The 18144-nt window shown below is 45.7% G+C and overlaps 1 long non-coding RNA gene across 7 annotated transcripts in view; it reads right to left on the bottom strand.

Annotated features, from left to right (window-relative positions):
* LOC115064393 overlaps positions 1-18144 on the bottom strand; it is a 55436-nt gene that overhangs the window by 33292 nt on the left and 4000 nt on the right. For 6 of the 7 annotated variants that reach the window (XR_003844207.1, XR_003844213.1, XR_003844210.1 and 3 more), the window contains exons 3-6: positions 8671-8794; positions 5715-5802; positions 2955-3016; positions 1036-1101 (exon numbers count right to left, since the gene is read on the bottom strand). This is a non-coding gene — a long non-coding RNA (uncharacterized LOC115064393). The remainder of the gene's footprint in view (positions 1-1035; positions 1102-2954; positions 3017-5714; positions 5803-8670; positions 8795-18144) is intronic. The other variant, XR_003844208.1, reaches the window with a different exon arrangement.

The following is an 18144-nucleotide window of genomic DNA, read 5'->3' as shown; positions in this document are numbered from 1 at the left end:
AAGTATTGATGCGTAAGCCTCAGAACCACTCATTACTGATCCACGCTCAATGCATTTCCCTCATTTATTTATCTGTATGTTACCGACTGTTTCTGCATAATTTACTGATTTTTTTCTTCATTCAGTTTCTCTGATTAAAAATCTTAGTGCCCATGAATCACAGAAATCCAAAAACCAAAATCTTTTACTCTTGTCCTGCTCATGTTCACAGAGCAGGTAAATAAGGTGCCATATTAATTGGGCCTAAGGCCCAGGTAGATAAATTACCCAATCACAACCACATTGCTTCTTCCCACGCTGCTATTCATTCAATGGAGCGAGGGTACCCAGCAGACCGCACAGCTGGAGAACCACAGACCACACTGAGGACCTTGCTAAGTTACTCAGATCTCTACTGATGGGCCAGCATCACATCAAGACAGAATAGCCCTTGAGAAGACTGGGTGGACAAATGTGACAGCCCTCAGAGCTATCTCTAAAGGACCTGGGTTTGGCTAAAACCAGTTACTCTGAAACCCACCAACAGCTGACACCTGGCAGCTTGATTCATTTTGTTCTTGTTTTGCTTTTATAACTGAAAGATAAAATTGTGCACATTAAGTGTGTGCACATGATGTTTTCAAGGACTTAAACACCACAAAATGACTAATTTCTAGCTGGCTAATATCTGCACTATGTGATTGTCACATCTGTGCTAAAAACACTTCACATCTTCCCCAATCATGGCATCCTTTTAATGTGCCTTTTAGGTCTTGTTTTGGAGTCTGTTTTCTTTCTTTCTTTCTCTTTCTTTCTTTCTTTCTTTCTTTTTTTTTTTTTTTTGGAGATACGATCCCAATATGTCAGCCAGGACAGCTCTAAACTCATAGCAATCCTCCTGCCTCAGTCTCCCAGCTGCTAGAATATGAGCCATCGTTCCTGCCTAACCTTTTCTTTTATGCCTGTTGGTAGATGTTATTCATCCTTTTGAGGTGGGACCACCCACACATGGCACAAATCACTCAGCACACCCAGGACCCCAAACATTGAACTTACCTGAGCCCTTTTACCCCGGCCTCAGTCTCAAACAGTAACCATCCATCAGGGAACGCAGCACTGAATCTGTGGGGTAAAGAAAATTTTAGTAAGTGGCAATGATATTTATCAGAAACAATTAGCATGATTTGTATACATTTGGGAAAATTTGAATTTTAAAAAAATACAAGTTTCAGGAAATTCAGGAGCAATACACACTTGACCCTCAATCTGATAGCTTAGAATCTATAACTCACAAACTATAGAACCATGGCTTTTACACATACCCATGATTAGCCAAAGAGGGGTTCATATCTTATTTATTGGCTTCTCCCATTAGTAATTTATGTAATCTTGTTTATAACTCCCTTATACACAGGTCCTATAAAACAATGAATCTATAGTGTATGAAAGTATTATATATAATATATTATATATAAATTGCATGTGTATGGGTAGAATATAATATGAAGAAAGGAGAAAAAGATTGAATAGTAAAAAAGATAAAGCCCATACTAATGGGTTCATGTAAGAGATTTGAATACACTCAATAGCTAGCACAGCTTCAATTCAAAATAAGTCCTGAAAGGGGCAGTATCCACATATAATTCCATGAGGGTCTGTACCTTCCTGGAAGATCTGAATACGAAATGAAGTTACATTGTTTGGATATTTTTGGAGGCTGTAGCTCTTTGTAACTACAAGAAAATTTAATGAGTTTTGTCCTTTAAACATGCAATTTTGATGTATGTTTAAAATAATCATAATTGTGAAATTGCTGAGCACTCTGACACACTGTCCTGAATCTCAAAGAATCACATGCCAGGAATTTGAAAACAAAGAAAGCTGCTTAGCTTTTTTTATTTTTATTTTTGTTTACCTCTATGGCACAATTCTAAAATGTATCATTGTGGCTGAGTAAATGATGCTATAAATAAGTAGATATATCTCATCAATCTAGACACTTATTCAAGAACTCATAGCTACATTAGGAACTTTAGATGGAGATCGCATCACATAAAATACAGTGCAACTGTCTAGTGCTGCTAGTGGTCACTCTATTGGACAGTGTGTGCCTGTGGGCTAACTTCCCAAAAGAAATAGGTATTCCTTTACATAATCTTCCCCCTGCCCTCCCCCTCAGCTGCTTTCTCCTCCCCTCTCACTCTCTCCTATATTCTCTCTCCATCCCAAACCTCCCAAATCTTTATTTAGTCTATGCTAACCTTGAACACACATTCTTTCCTTCTACTTCAGCTTTCTTCCTGATAATCCTAGTATATACCACTACACTAATATTCTTTTTGTTTGCTTGTTTTCATTTTTCTTTTGTTTGTTTGTTTCTTTGGGGGGGAGGCGTGAAGAATGTCTCTCTTTTTAGCCCAGGATGACCACAAAGCCTCAAAAGGTCTAGGAGTACAGGCGTGAGCCCATGCTAGGCTCACAGGCAACACTCTTGATGGTACAGGTACCCCACACTCATCCCTAACATCACCCCCCCTCCCCCACCCCCACCCCTGATACCTTCATTTGTTTAGGATTCAAAGTTGATCACATAAGCTATTCTGAACATTTTCACTGGATTAAGTCAACCATGGTGTCAAAGTAATGTGAATGACTGAATGCTAACCAATAAAGTGGCCTTAGTATGTGTTACTGGAGAAGTTGTGTTGAAGTGGACATTCATTCATTTATGGATTGCATTCTGTTGATCTGAGTTAATCAAAAATTATATTATCATTGTTGTGGTCCAGGTAGACTCTAGTCTTGTATTTTGTTGGATTGGTGATGAAACCTAGGAAGCCACATATTCTAGGCAAATATTCTTTCAGTGAGCTATATATCCATTAGAATTCACTACTCATTCGTTGAGGCCATTTGATAATAAAAAGACAACACTCGAAAGACAATTAACATGCCATTAATAAGTTTGACAATACCTTTTTGATTCTTGTCCATTAAAATACATAAATCTTCAATATTAGAGACAAGATCACATAGACTATGGGGTATGAAATCAAGGAAATATTGAAAAGTTAAAAAAGAATAACATGAATTAGACAAAAAATTCAGCTTTGCAGCACTATATAAATTATAATAATTCTTTGTAGCAATTCAGCTATTAGCTTACAATTAATAATCATTCATTTAAATTATGTGTTTATTTATTCATGTGTAGTATTTCTAAAGCCCCCTCCCCATGAGACAATTCCCTAATACAACTAAGGGAAAGCCATTAGCCATATTGGGTTATTTAAATTTAAATTAATAAAAAATTGAGCAAAAGAACATTTTCATTCCCTATATCAAGCATTCAACAGTTCTATGAAGCTAAATTCTACCACTTCAGAATGTCAATCACAGACATTCTCCTCTCTGCACAAAGATCCGAGAGACAGAAGTAGGGTCTGCTCTTTCTCCCTGTAATGGTAGAGTACTTTTCTTAATGAGCTTAACTGGCCTTTTCAGGAGCTGGACACATCATCATCTGCAGCTCACACGGCCTCTCTTCCATTTGATTTGGTCATTTCTCTGTTTTAAAAGATTCATTTTGTCTTTACTATGTGTGTGTGCATGTGCATGTATGTGTGCATGCTTGTGATTCCCTGGGAGACCAAAAAGGTGATCTCAACCCCTGGAACGGGAATTACAGGTCATTGTGAGCTGGGTTCTGCCATCCTCACCATTGAACGAGCTCTCTAGCCCTAAGATTGCATTGTCTCTAAGGAACTGTTAGCAAGCAAGGTTCACCAATCCAAGTACCATCTGAGCCTTCTAACTTGGCTGAGGGCTTTCATCTCTGTCTTCTCACTCCTTCCTCAAAGAATAAACAGCCTAGGACTTTAGTTATGGTCAAAAGTTTAAACAAATCATACAGCAGACACAAGGAAACCCAGAACAGCTGGAGAACAGAAAGGAATGAGAAGGCTGTTGCTTCAGTGGGGAGGACAACATTACTAAACTCACATCCTTTCACACTTGGCCCGCTCTCCTTACCAGTCTATGTTTTCAGTTTTCAATTCTTTTGTGCCTTGGTGTAATTATTTACATTGAATACTAAAATTAACATCCAACACAGCACTGTGTTTGCATGGTTATAAATATCTTGACTAATTCCCTAATCAACATATTTTAAAGGACCTTTGATGTTCATAATTAGGACCATAATACGAGGGTATTAAGTGGTTTATCTTCTTTTAATGAAGTCTACAGGGCTATGTCAAGAAAATATCTATGAAATCTAGCCCTGCCATGATGGGATACTACAGGGACAGTTCTCAGTGTGCCTTTCATGGGGCAATTCAATGTCCTGGAAGACCTAGGGATGCTCAATTGCATCACCCATGACTAAGTATACTTCCTGAGATGCTGACAGATACCCTTCAGTCTGAGCGAGGACTTAGCTGTGTTAATGTGTCTGTGTCTCATTTGCTTACTTGTTAATGAATTATCTTTGACTCTCTAGCTAAAGATTGTGAAATATGAAGACAGGGACTACAGGTTAAGAGGATTGGTTGCTCTTCCAAAGGACCCGGATTCAGTTCCCAGCACCCATGTAGTGGTTCACGAATATTAATAATTCTATTTTAGGGGCCAAATACCCTCTATTGACTTCCATGGGCAACAGGCAACATGTGGCACAAGTACATACATTCAGGCAAAACACTTGTGCAAAGAAAATACATTGTAAAATTGTTTTTAAACATAAATACTCACTTATCCTTTATGTACCTCTTGTCTCCAAATAAGAGTTCTAATCCCCACAAATATTACAGGACTAAGTGAAATCACCATATACCCACTTTATGTAATAGAAAGAATTTATTGAGAACCTACAATCTGAGATAACTGTCGGAGACTCAGACCTGCATGGGATTAATTGATAAGCTTAATCATTTTACAATATTAGCCTCAATGGCCTATGGGTGGGCCATTTAGGTTTTGTTTTTACATTCAGGTACTACCAATGGTGTCCTTGCATATACGAAACTCTACCATTATTGAAATGGTGTGTTTCATACATAAGCACATGTCTGGATTAGAAGCACAGGTCATGGCAACTTTAGACCATTCATTTTGTTTTATAAGGACATCAATTTTAAAATATATTATGAAGATACATAAACACCCAACCTTGAGGATGATAAAAGAATATGCAACACTTAACATATGGCACACATATGCTATATGGGTGTATGCACATAAGCATATACATACTTCTTTTGGGTGGTGCATTCATGGTAAGACCAGAGATCAAACTTGAAAGTTGTTCCCTAGGCACTATCATGGGCCTAGAACTCCCCATGTAGGGTAATCAGTCTCGCAAAAGGACTGTCTCTACCTCCTCAGGGCTGAGACTCTAAGAATGCCACCATGACCACTTTCTTACATATGGCCACCAGATCAACTGCAGGCCCTACGCTTATAAGGCAAGCACATGAACAATTGACCTATCATCCAAGCATGAGAAATTCCCTTTTTCTTTGCTATTTTCCCCTTACAAAACAGCCTACTATATTACTTCTAATTCGGTAATTATTATGCCTAATTGGATTAATTACTCTCATGACAGTCTCCTCATTGACTAGAGCTTTGGCCATCTTTGATTTTATTTACAAACTCAATCATGTTTAATAATACAATAAACACCCATCAGCGAACTACCCAAGTTCAAAATAACAAAACTAGCCATTACTCACATTGTTGGCCCATGGCTCATTGCCCACGGCGGTCACTGCCAAGGTCTCTACCAGCAGGCTAGTCTCCATTCACATTAGGGCCTCCATTCTGTGGAACACAAGGCAGATATTAAAAAGGGACGAAGTAGAAACACTTGCTTCAAAGCCACTTGTGAGCAGGGCAGATTATCTTAAACTAGAAGCATCATACAGGCCCAAGCACGTATTCATTCATTCATGAATTCATTCATTCATTCATTCATTCATCATTTCTTATCAATATAATGAATATGTACAAATTCACTATCCAAAAAAACCCCAACCCTAAAGCAACTCTTTCTTATAAACATTGATCCTATACATCCTGACCACAATGCAAACAACAGACCCACGTACAGAGTAGAGACACAGCCATCTTTGATTACAGATACAATCTCATCATCATTGCCTACTTGGTCTTCCCATTGTTTTCATACATTTTGAATACAATAAGCCGAGTTCGAATCTCGCCACATCTTAGTACATCTGAATGACTCTTAACACAGAGAGGTAAAAAAGAAGTTTTTAAAAGGCTATAATTATACATCAATGAATAAAAATTAACCTTTCGGTCAAAAAACATTTTTAGTGGCCCACTCCTGGGCTCCTGTCACCTGGCCCTTATTTACTGACTCATTTAATTCCTCTTTAACTGCAGACCAAATTCAGTTGAAGTAGGCAAACAGAGCAATACTCCTGACCGTTCTGCTCACCTGGGGGCCATCTTACTCACAGCCTATGGCTGTGATTGGTCTCTCAATAACTTCACACAAACTCAGACTGGAAGGGCAGTTAGTAGAGGTCAGTGGGTGTGAGGAACAGGAGTGGGTCAGAAAATACAAGTCATATTTAAAAGAATATTAAGTTCTCAGTGGGTAACATACATACAGAGCGGCAACTCTAGTCAACAGTGACATATATTGAGAATTAACACAGAGGGTCCAATATATAAGGATATATAAGATTATATCCTCCCACATAAGCATTACAGTGTGGGGTACTAAGCACAAAAAAAAATCAGAGCTTAAATACATACAATTTTTATTTGTCAATTAAACCAACAGGACAGAAAAAAACACCTCATCACGGTCTACTTATGAAGCTCTTTAATTTATGCACAATTAATTTAAATCATGCATACATAACTTTATACCATTCCTTATTACTTCCTGAGGAGAGACCTCCCAGGCCTGCTACCTTCTGTGAGGGCACAGAATGGCAGGAAATGGCTGCTGGACCCTTTTGCTCATAAATGTCAGGTTAGCCGACCTGGGTTAATCTTGGTACTTTATTTGAAGGTCTCATGGCTGAGGGATCCAAGGCATGAGGACATTCTTGCTTGTTCTTTTCTAATTTTTAATATAACATGAGCAGCCCACCCCCTCCCCTCTGAGTTCTCTTTATATGTTAGTACCTTCTGCTGGGTTAACACTAACACATCTCATGGTTCACAGCCCACACTTGTCCTCAGGCCTTATCCGTGTCTTATTAATTAGTATTTGAACTACTTAGGACTAACCACATAGGTCCCCCACCCTCTTGCCCCCACTGTCCTGCTGGTCACACAAATGTTTTTAACAATGGCTTATCCCGCCTCCTCTTATACATATAGCATGGAAACAGATGTGTGCTCTTGAAAAAGGTTTTTCAAGAGCCCATGGTCTGCTGAATATACACAGCTTGACTTTAAAACATGTCCATTTGCGATTTGATGACAGGGCTCGAACCCAGCTCCTCACACACATTGGCTGTTTCTACCTCTGGTCACCGTCATGAGATGAGAATAGCCTACAAAAATACCCACATGATGATACCCACCCCAAAACTCAGCCAGGTGACATCTACATCATGGAGAAGCCTCTCTATGCTATGTTCCCATCTACAAAACATCCATGGCTCTGATCCCTTAGTTAATCCTTCTCTTCAGAGCCAGGCAGAAGCCCTCCCACAGCATCTCTGAGCCCCTTTCACAAATCTTTGCCCCCACAGCAGCAGCAGCAGCAGCAGCAGCAGCAGCAGCAGCAGCAGCAGCACCCGAGCGATGGTGACAGACAGACAGACAAACCAGGTTCCACCCCAGCAGGCACTCATGAGCTGTGTAACTGCAGAGACGTGACCTGGTCTCTCCGTCTTAGGCCCTGGACTCGTAGGATTTGCAGACCGAGAACAGCAGCACCTTCCTGGGTCCAACAGGCTGAAGGACTACGGACCGACCGACCGATGGACCAGGCAGTCTGAAGGATAGACTGACAGACTGATCCTCAAAGCCACACCCACTCTGTGCATGCTCACACAGCTCCACCCACCCCACACACCTATCTGTTCAACAGGTCTCCTAAAAATTAGACAGGCAAACTCACTCTGTGCTCTGAACTAGCCAAGGGTTTCAGGGAGAAAAGACCTTGGCCCAGACATCGCTGGGAGCTGTTCCTTTGTGGTCAAGAATCCCCCCACAGGCACTCACTTCTGAAAACTGAGCCACAGGGCAGGGAATATGTGCTGTCAGATTACTTGTCTTACTTTAGTTTTGTTTAGAGGTCTCTTGAAGACCTAGCTGGCCTGAGTGCCAGGTTCAGAGCAACCAGTATTTATACAGTGCTGAGGGTTTCAAACCCAATGCTTCCTGAACGCTAAGCAAGCACTCTCAGTTGAGTTACATTCTCCCCAGCCCCATACTGCCATGAAACTCTCCCCGTGCATATTGGTCCCCTCTAAGTCGAAGGAGGCTCCTGGTAACCAAGCCAAGCCAGTGAGCTCGCCCTGCTGCTCCCAGCACGGGGCCTCAGGTGTCCAGTTAGCAAGCCCCCGGTGGGCCCCTAGCTGCCTGCATTGTTTGTACTGCACCCAGCACGGGCTTCTCAGCACACGTTTTCCTTCCCACAACAGTCCTGTCAATTAGTCATAATTAGCCAATAGTTACTGAATGCAGACACAGTACCGAGCACCGTGCAGCCTGCTGTGTGCAGCCCGCTGTGCACACACACGGACATTCCTCGGGTGTGGAGACGACGGGGCAGCAGACATCCTCCCTCCCATTCTGAAGTGGGCGTTAGGTCTAGATGCTGAGAACAAGGGAAAATCCTGTGAGGACGAACAGCCCTGTGGGGAAAGCCAGGAAAAAAGAGCACTCAGACCGAATAAACACAAGGTATGGGCTGACATAGTAGCATCCGGGGATTGGGGGGGCACCGGCTGAGGGGAGCAGCTAAAGGGGAGACAGCCTCACTCAGGTGGTGGGATTTGGACAGAGATGAGAAGTCCTAATTTATGCTTCAGAGATGTTAAGTGACTTACTGGTCACCACACAGCAGGGAAGAAGCAGAACTAGGCTGCAAATACACCACACCATGTGGGTGAGGAGTCTTAGTGAAGGTAAGTTCAGTAGTTATAATGATTATATGGAAACTAAAATAATTACTTTTAAAAATACCTTTTGGGGGCAGAATCATCTCATGTACCCCAAGCTGGCTTTGAATTTGCTACATAGTCAAGGGTGAACTTGAACATCTGTCCCTCCTGCTTCTGCCTCCTACTTTTCCATGGTGCTGGGAGGCAAACTCAGAGCTTTATGAATACTAGGCAACCATTCTACCAACTTAACAGCATCCTGGGCTCCTTTTCTGGATTTTAAGGGTTCAGGTCACCTAATTTATTTTTGTTATTTTAACTTAGGAGGCTTGTAGTAGAGAATTGAGAAGAGGGTGTGGAATCTATATGGGGCTGGTAGAGACTGAGGTGAGGTTTTGAAACTGAACTTAGGTCCTCTGGGAAAGCAGGAAACTGTACCATTCTCTCAGCCCCTCAAGTCACTTTTCAGGTGGCCAGGCAATGGGATTCATGCCTTTGATCCCAGCACCCAGGAAGTAGAGGCAGGTGGATCTCTGTGAGGCCAGAATGCTCGACCAACCCAGTTCCAGGACAGCCAGGGTTAAACAGTAAGACCCAGTCTCAAAATGATTTTTTGAAAAAAAGTGCTTTTTGCATTTCCATTTTAAAATTGGGTAAACTGAGGCATTTGGGTTGATGTGCATACAGAATGCTCATTGACAGACCCTGACAGACCCTGGCAGATCCTCCAGATGCAGCTTTTCAAAACCTACCTGCCAAAGCTAAGCCAGTTCTACAGAGGGGCATTCTCAGGGCCTCTCCTTGCCTCTCCTTACACCTGCTACATTAGCATTCAGTCAGAACAGAAAATGCAGGAAAACTAGCTCAATTTTCCCTTGGGATGCCAGAGTACGTGTGGCCCCTGCTTGCGTGATAATTACAGATAGAACGCACTTGAGAAGACGCTGCTTAGAAAATAAACTAAATTCGATTGGATAAGAAGTGTAGCCCCCAAAGGGGGCCCCTGACAGCAGGGAGAATTAAGGAACACAGATTTTTTTTCAGGCATGGTCACAGAGGAAAGGAAATCTGTCAGTGTGGGTTCAGACAGGAAAAAAAAAAAAAAAAGCAGGCTGGGTCTGCATCAGCCCCCTTGGATGACGTTGGGGACAGTCTTTTATCATCTCTAAGCCTCTGCTTCGTCCCCCTTTTGATTGACAGTGGAAAATACCATCATGGAGGGTGGCTGTGATGATCTAGCATAATAAAAGAACACGAAGTTCAAGAGGAGGGCTGAGCGTGAGGCCAGGGCTCTGGGCTTAGTCATCCAGGAGAGCTGTGGAGAGGCAGCAGCCTGCTGTTCCTCAGCACACACGTGAGAGCAGCAGAGACGGAGAGCTGCCAGAAAGCTGCTGCAGAGCCAGAGCTGGGACTGGGTCCTAGTGACCAGGTCAAGGGGTCACCTGTTATCTCAGAAACACCTGAGATAATTGATACAGTCAGAAAGTGAGCAGAAGGCAAGGGTTTCCCAAGCAGTTAACTAGGAAAAAATACCCTTGGAAGAGCCGGGAAGCCTTTGATCTTGGTGAGAAACTGTTTATTTACTTTATTTTATCCATCTGTCTGTCTCCCATCCACAGGGAAGCTTTCTGACCTGTGCTTCTCCATGTACCATCTCTCCGGCATTTATCATCCATACAGCTGCCTCCCTGCACAGCTCATGCATCCTCACGCAGAAACCCATCCATCAGAAAGACCCTCCATCCTTCCCCCATATCTATTTTGCAAAGGTATTAGACAAACCTGGGCTGCAGCCCCGGGTTCTAACTAGCTGATCTTGAGAAAAATGCTTGACCCCTTCTCATCCCCTTGTCTGTAAAATAATGAGCAATCAGATATAGCCGGGCTGGGAATTAAAGGGGGGTGGACAGAATAGTGTTTTGGTCTCAGCAAATTGTTATGAATTGTTTGCTCTCTGCGTTTCGCTGCTGGTCTGGGAAGGATGCAGGGAGAAAAGCCACTGCACTTTGCACAACATGTGAAAAACGATGTCTTAGAATCACCTGGGCCGGGGTATTTCGGCTGTGGCCTGAGCATCTTGGGGAGTGGTCTTTCCTGGTCCTGGACACATAGCAGAGAGTGCCATCTAGTGGACCAGCACCTTGTGGGGGTCCCGGATCTAGCCCCCGGGATTGCAGGCAACCCTTGCTGCGAGGTGGCTAAATCACTCAGGGGCCCTGGCCTGCCAGGAGCCTTTTGTTTTGTGGACTATGGCCAGCTCTCTCTTGTCTATCCAGTCCAACTCCTTTAGAGGTTTCCGGGAAAAAAAGATAATTCAAGTAACAGCTGTTGGCTGCTGTGCCTGCTTTCCGTTTGAAATGAGGCTGGGGGATGCGTGTGTACCTGTCTCTAATCTGCCTGGTAGCCCTGGGAGGCTCTGAGAATTGGCTCCGTTTTCAGGGAGAAAAACGAGGCTCACTGAGATTGTATTTGGTAGAAAGCCCTGCGTTTAAGGCTGCACTTACCTTTGAGAACCCCCACAGTCCCCTTGAAAGTGCAGGAAGCACTTTGGACAGAAATCTGAATAAGCCAATCATAAAAGAAATTTATGAGTTCATCAGGAAGATTTGGACACTGCATGGAGGTTAGATGGCAGAAAGGAAAAGCTGTTAATTTTTTAATTGTGGTGATGGCACCCCACGTATTTTTATTTTACAAATTGTGGCAATGGATATCTTTATGTTTTTATTAAGGAAAATGGCTTTGCTTAGAGAGAAATATTCTGAGATGCACAGAAGAGACAATATGATCTCTAGAATTAGCTTCAAGCCAGTGCAAAAAAATGAGGGCTTAAAACAGTGGGAGGGAAGGGGGGTACGGGGCTCACATTAAGCAGGGGTGTGTGTGAGTTTGATGGACACTACTTCTAGAAGATGAAATACAGGTTAAAACTGTGCTGTTTAAGAACCCACTATTTTATCCGTTTGTGGTGTCTGAGAAAAAAAAAAAACATAATAAAGTCTGACTTTCTTTTTAATCAACAAGTGAAAAATGGAGTACAGAGGTGCCGACGGCGTCCAGACAAACACTTAATAGCTCAGAGGGGGCTTTGGGTACTTGATAAGGGAAGCACAGCATCCTGAGGCTGGTTTACAAGGATCTGAAACAGCACGGGACTAAAGAAACACTCCCTGCAAACTGGGTGGACTGAAGGGAAAGTGTTGGGGGGCACTCTAGAAACAGACACCCACCAGATGCACACATCTACTCCCTGATGGGACCTCCAGCACCGCCAGACCCACTCCCGAGCTGTAAAGACCCCGCAGCAGCATCTCTCCTTTGAGCAAAACCTGCGTATCTTTCTGCTGGGACACTGTGCCAATTTAGTTAGGAGAACAGCACTGTCACCTGTCACACACATCGAGTAACCAGCTCAGTCACACTGTCTACTTTTCGTTTTGTTTTGTTTTGTTTTGTTTATTTTTAATTAAGCCTTACAGGGAAGGTAAGAATTGATGCTTTTCCCCCTAATGCTGTTTGCAGCCGCCCTGCCTCAGCTGCTCTCAGCCCCCCTCACTTTGCGCTCAGTCACAGGACAGCAAACTGACTCACCTTGAGACCCCAAGACCTGCTGGTCCACTAACCCCTTATGACTCTCCACCGTTCCCAGAGCCCACACTTTTCTGGCCCTCCTGCAAAAGCCACGGGCTCATCTTCACTCTTCCCTTGGGTTCCCTGGGCGCCTGGCCACTTCGCACTGCCTGCAAGCCCTCTCCTTCATCTTTCATTCCTCACTCTGGGAAGCAGACACCGGACAGCTCCGACCCTCAGCCGCTCGCCCGCCCGCCGCAGCTCCTGCTGCATTGCAGCACAGTCTCTGTGGGAGAGGTGCAGCCTGAAGCCACCCCGGGACCCTGCCGCCCCCCGCCCGTCTGCCCGCCCGCCCGCCCGCCCGCCTGCCTGCCTGCCTGCCTGCGTCCTCTGCATCTGCTGCAATTAAAAGCGCTGCCGCAGAAAGCCAAAGCGTAGGTCCCTCTTCGTGTCTCCCCCCTCCTCATTTGGGAACGCAGAAACTGTAGCCCAGGCAGCCCCCTTGTGGCACTTGGGGGCGCCACAGACTCTTGGCTGCCATTTGAAGATTTCAGACCATTTCCACTGCGCAGTGAGTTGGCACAAATCTTAAGTGGCCCAACTCCTGTCCGATGCAGAACTCTGCTTTCTGCTGTCTTAGAGTCCCCTCTCAACTCCCCTCTCCCCATCTACATCTCCCTCTGAAGGAAGGGAAGTTGCCCAAGTTCTCCTGTTGAATACAGCTCTGACAAGCAGACAGGTGTCTGGCAACCATAGCAATAACCAGGAAAGTTTGTGGGAGAGAGATGTCTCTTTGAATGATGTTTGGTTCCCCTCTCTTATCACACAGGAATGGAACTGTCTCTCAGAAGGTTCAGTTTCCATTTCTCTCTCACATATGGCAATTTGAGATGAGAGGAAGCTCAGGGTCTAAGTTTGTGTTTGAGGAGGGAGCTGGGGGTTCTCGCACCATAAAGTGGTCAGTACAGGGCACATCCCTAGTGTGAAAGGGCTGTCTTAGGAGGTCTCTGTTCCCATCTTCAAGCCCCAGCTGCTCAGAGGTGACACTTTTCATCGAAAAGCTCACCGGAGCTCTGGAAAATTCTGAGTGCTCTAGATTGCAGTCAACACACAGAAACCCTAGCACCCCACTACCCCTATTTATAATTTAATTACAGATGAATAGGGCCCTCTCTGCATCAGGTTAATAATGTCATTTTCATAAGCCTCCGCGAATAGGTAGGTGCTGACACCTAATTTTGACCCTGCCCTTCAGAGGGATTGGGTCACAAAATAGCTGATATCTCAAGGACTGCTGGGAGGTGCTTATAACTAGTCAATCCATCCTTTGCCCACCCACACCACTCAGCACAGCCTTGCTAAGCAGTCTTCAGCAGCAGGGTGTGGTGGGGAGCCTCGGAGAGCCTTGGGTTTCATCCTGGTCCAACCTCACAGCAGCTGAGAGACGGTGAGTATGGGACTTCTTTGCTTTTCTGTGCTATGGTGTCTTCACCAATCCAATGTAGATCATGAGACTCTTTGTGAAATTTCCCATGTGAGTTCTGGACAGACAGCCCACTCAGCTCAGGACTTCGTCTAGGGTGACATAAATCCCAACTGCCATCACCCACCCTTGATGGCATTGGTGTGTGGCAAAGTATTTCCTGTTTGTTTTCTCATAAGAACAATTGCAGTTCGAAGACAGGAAGCCGACTGACCGACCGACCGATCGACCGACCGACTGACTGACAGACCGAGCGATCGGCCGACCGGCCAACTGACATCATCATTTTAACCCTAACCTCACCTTAGTGACCTAGGAGGTAAGGGTGTGGCAGTGTCTGGTGGTGGGAATGAGTGGAGAGTTGGCCATTTCCCAGAGGCTGTGCCATGCCCTAAGCATGCTGCCTCCCTATCTTAGCTGTCACTGCAAGGGAGAAACAGGGAGGGAATACCTCTGTGTGTGTCTCTCTGCTTTATAAACCCAAATGCTGTTATAAACCATGCAAATGCTAGTAAATGCAGATGTGGGCTCTGCAGGGCTTTCTGCTGCCTGCCGCATCTCCCGCATCTCTTGTGAGTTCCTCAGGCTAAGAGCTGCCTCCAGGCTGGCTTGATATGTGTGATTAAGCCTGCAGAGGGGCCTCTGCCAGGAGATGTTGTAGCGTGTATGCAGCATGGGGCTTTGAAAGGCCAAACTGTTTTCTCTCTTATGACACTTGTTACATGTCGCCCTCCTCCTAGATCCCACTGACGACTCTATAAGCGTTTATGAAGTGTCTGGTGGAGGCTAAGCTACTCTCATCTGCTTTAGTCCTCACTTCAAGCCAGAGAGAGAAAAACTCTCATCTCCATTTCATAGGGAAAGCCTGAGACTCTGAAAACTAAAGGGAATTATGTGGCCTCATGGCTACAGAGGGAGAGTCAAGCTTAGCTGTGCAGCTTGAGAGCCCCCTGGCTCTACTGCAGCTGCTCTCGTAGCTCCCACTTCTGCAGGTCAAACGGAGCTGGCCAGGCAGCCACTGCTCAGTCAGGAAAAAGAAAAAAATAGAGAGCAGGGGGCTTTGCATTCAAAGGCTTCTCCCTAGCAACTGGTGAAGGGGCAGAGAGAGAGAGAGAGAGAGAGAGAGAGAGAGAGAGAGAGAGAGAGAGAGGGTCTCAGAGCTGATTAGCAGCTAGAGACAGAGCAGCTGCCCCCCCTCCCCTAAGGGGAGCACCACGCCCTCCCCTGGGCTGCTGGAAGAACAGCAAGGCAAAAGGCTCAGTAGCCAATGGCAAGACAGCATAGGAGAAGCACCCCCAGACAGGTGGAAGAGGCCCCAAATTTATTCTCAGGGTGGGTGGGGGTTTTGCTATTGACGACAGCACAGAGAGGACCCTGAAGAGAGGGAGCTTGCCTCCTGTAAAGACCTGAGGGCCGAGACTTAAGCAGGCTGCTGTTGGAGCTACGGAGGCTGATGTAAAAGACAGGGGAGGGCTGAGAGGAGCGTCTCAGTACGTGAGCCCCCAAGCAAGCGGCTGGGGAGAGAGAGCTCAGTGTTACTGGAGGCACCCGAGCAGAGAGGCAGGCCGGTAGGTGATGGGGAAGCTGCAGCAGGTTTCTCTAGCTGTCTGGCAGCCTAAAGGGACAGGCTTTTGAGAAGGAACCACAGTTCCCAGTCGGGAGCCAACAGGTGGGGCTGGCTGAAGGGTACCTGGCTGGGGTCAGGACAAGGATGGGTGGCCTTTGCCGTGACCCTTGCCAGAGGTTAAATGGCAATGGCACCCTGATTGGTAGCGTAGTACCACTGAGGCACTGAGGGATAAGCACTGTGATTGGGGGAGAGTGCTTTGGGTGAGTGGGGGTTGGTGGGAGCTGTCCAGCTCCTCTTTAAGGGAGGGCCAGCTGGAGCAGCTAAGAGTCTTCTCTGGCTGATTTCAGGAGTGCTGGCCTGCATCATCTGTAAGGTAACCGGCTGGTAAAGTGGGTGGGGGGCATAGAAAAAGGGTCTGTCTGGTTGAGGTATCAGCTGGTCATAGGAAAAGCAGCTAGCCACGGGCTGCATGAGCTGAATAGTGTGGGAGGCTTGGGAAAGCACCTTAGTGGTAGAACTAAGGAGCCTGGGCACTGATGGCTGTGGCTGAAATGTTAGCCTATTAATGGGGCTTTCATTGGGGGCTTTTAGCAGATGGACCCCTCAACCAAACACACCTGTGCTGTGTAGTTTCTATGGGAGACACTTGTCATTGCTCCTGGGCTTCTACTCAGTATATGTGCAGGATGTGTGAGTGTGTACTTTCAGGGGCCAGCTGCGAGGGTGGCTGGGGTTTCTTATCTGTGAAATAAAATCAGGATGACCTGACCTGACTAAACCTTGAGAAGGGCATATCTCAATGGAGAAAAGTATTTCAAAAACGGCAGGAAAGGAAATGCAAATGATAGAATTGTTTGAGAAAAGTTCCCCTGGTTTCTGCTGACTGACTGTCCAGTTCCTGACAACAGGATCTGGGGGCCTCAAGGTCGTTCTGCTGCTCTGACCCGCCAAGCGGGGGCAGCATCGTGTTGCAGGTCAGAGAGCCAGTGTCCACAAGCCTGCCTGGCTGCTTCTGGGTTAAGGTTGCTGGGGAGGCAGTCTGGACCCCCAGAGCTCTGGCGTTTGCGTTGTTTTATTGGTGGTGCTGTTGTGGTGGTGTTTTGTGATTAAAGGATTTGTTGAGAGCTCTGGATGTGGACTTTTGACATTTGGCAATGTGACAATCATACATGTCACTGCCCTTGCTGTTTTTTATGTGGGGAGAGGGCCCAGGGGGCCCAGTGTGTGTGTGTGTGTGTTTGCGTGCCTGCATGCAGAAGTGCGTTGACACACACTCTCACAGGTTTGTGATTAAGTATTTCTGGTTAAAGATGACTGAAGACCCTGACAGGCTCATATTTGGTTCCCTGTGAATTTGAAAAGCAACCTAAAGTCCAGCCCAAGAGCTGGGGTCACAGGGCAGCAAGCCCTTTAGCCCCTGCTGGGTAGGGAGGGGACACTCCACTGCTGATAACTCCTGTTGCTCAAGGGAGGGGATGAAATACAGGCTTGAGGGAGTTGAGAAATGGGTTTCTGTGGCAGGGTCGCACATGGAGGAACCATCTGCCTGAACAGTGAAGAAAGAAAACATTGAAGAGAGAGAGAGAGGCGCCTTTGTGCAGGCAAACAAGGAGGGTCCCTTCAGTGTAAGGGGTGACAGGCAAGTTGCACTTCCCCTGAACGCACAGCACACAGACTGCTCAGTGAGTAGAGCCAGGCGTTTCTGTGCCACTAAGCAGCTAAGCTTTCTGGGGGTCATCTGTAGACCACCCCCACTATTACTCAGGAGTCATTCATGCTGAAGGCAGTGAAATAAGAGCCTCTAAGTGCTGCCTGCGAGCAATCTGATTTCTTTTATTTATTTATATGAAAATAAGATTCACTCCCTACCAAATTACAGGAGACCCCAATTAAAAGCAGTAGGATAGCTGGGCCGACCCCCAGGTGTTTGAGGAAGAACAGGGGTACCTTGGGAGGGTCTAAAAGGGGTCAGGGCTTGGGCAGGGGGCGGTATTCGTCTTGGAGGCTTTTTGTTTTGTGTCTGTCAGTCATGTTCTCTGAAAAGGCAAAGCTGCCTTGAAGGGAGAGAAGGGGTGGTGCCTGGCTGGGCTGAGCTGGGCTGGGCAAGGGGAGCTGGGGATTTTACTGAGTACCCCGCATGTGTTCCTATGCCAGATGACTTATGTGAGTTATTTTTCTCAGTGACATCTCAATGGGCCTGTGTGAGAGAGACTCTGGATTCTTAAAGAAAAATGAAAGGAAGGAACCAAAGCACAGAGACACTGCTGGGCTACTTAAAGACACACAGCTTGAGGCCATGCTGTATCTGGACGGGAGTTAAGATGGCTACTTCTGATTGACAAGCCTACTCCCACACTAAAAAAGGACAGGGTACCGACACCATCTCACCCTACACACACACACACACACACACACACACGCGCACACACACACATACACAC

The sequence above is a fragment of the Mus pahari genome, chromosome 7 (genome assembly GCF_900095145.1).
Source record: "Mus pahari chromosome 7, PAHARI_EIJ_v1.1, whole genome shotgun sequence".
Classification (NCBI taxonomy): domain Eukaryota; kingdom Metazoa; phylum Chordata; class Mammalia; order Rodentia; family Muridae; genus Mus; species Mus pahari.
The sequence above is the reverse complement of the archived record's forward strand: the minus strand, read 5'-3'. Positions and strand labels throughout refer to the sequence as shown.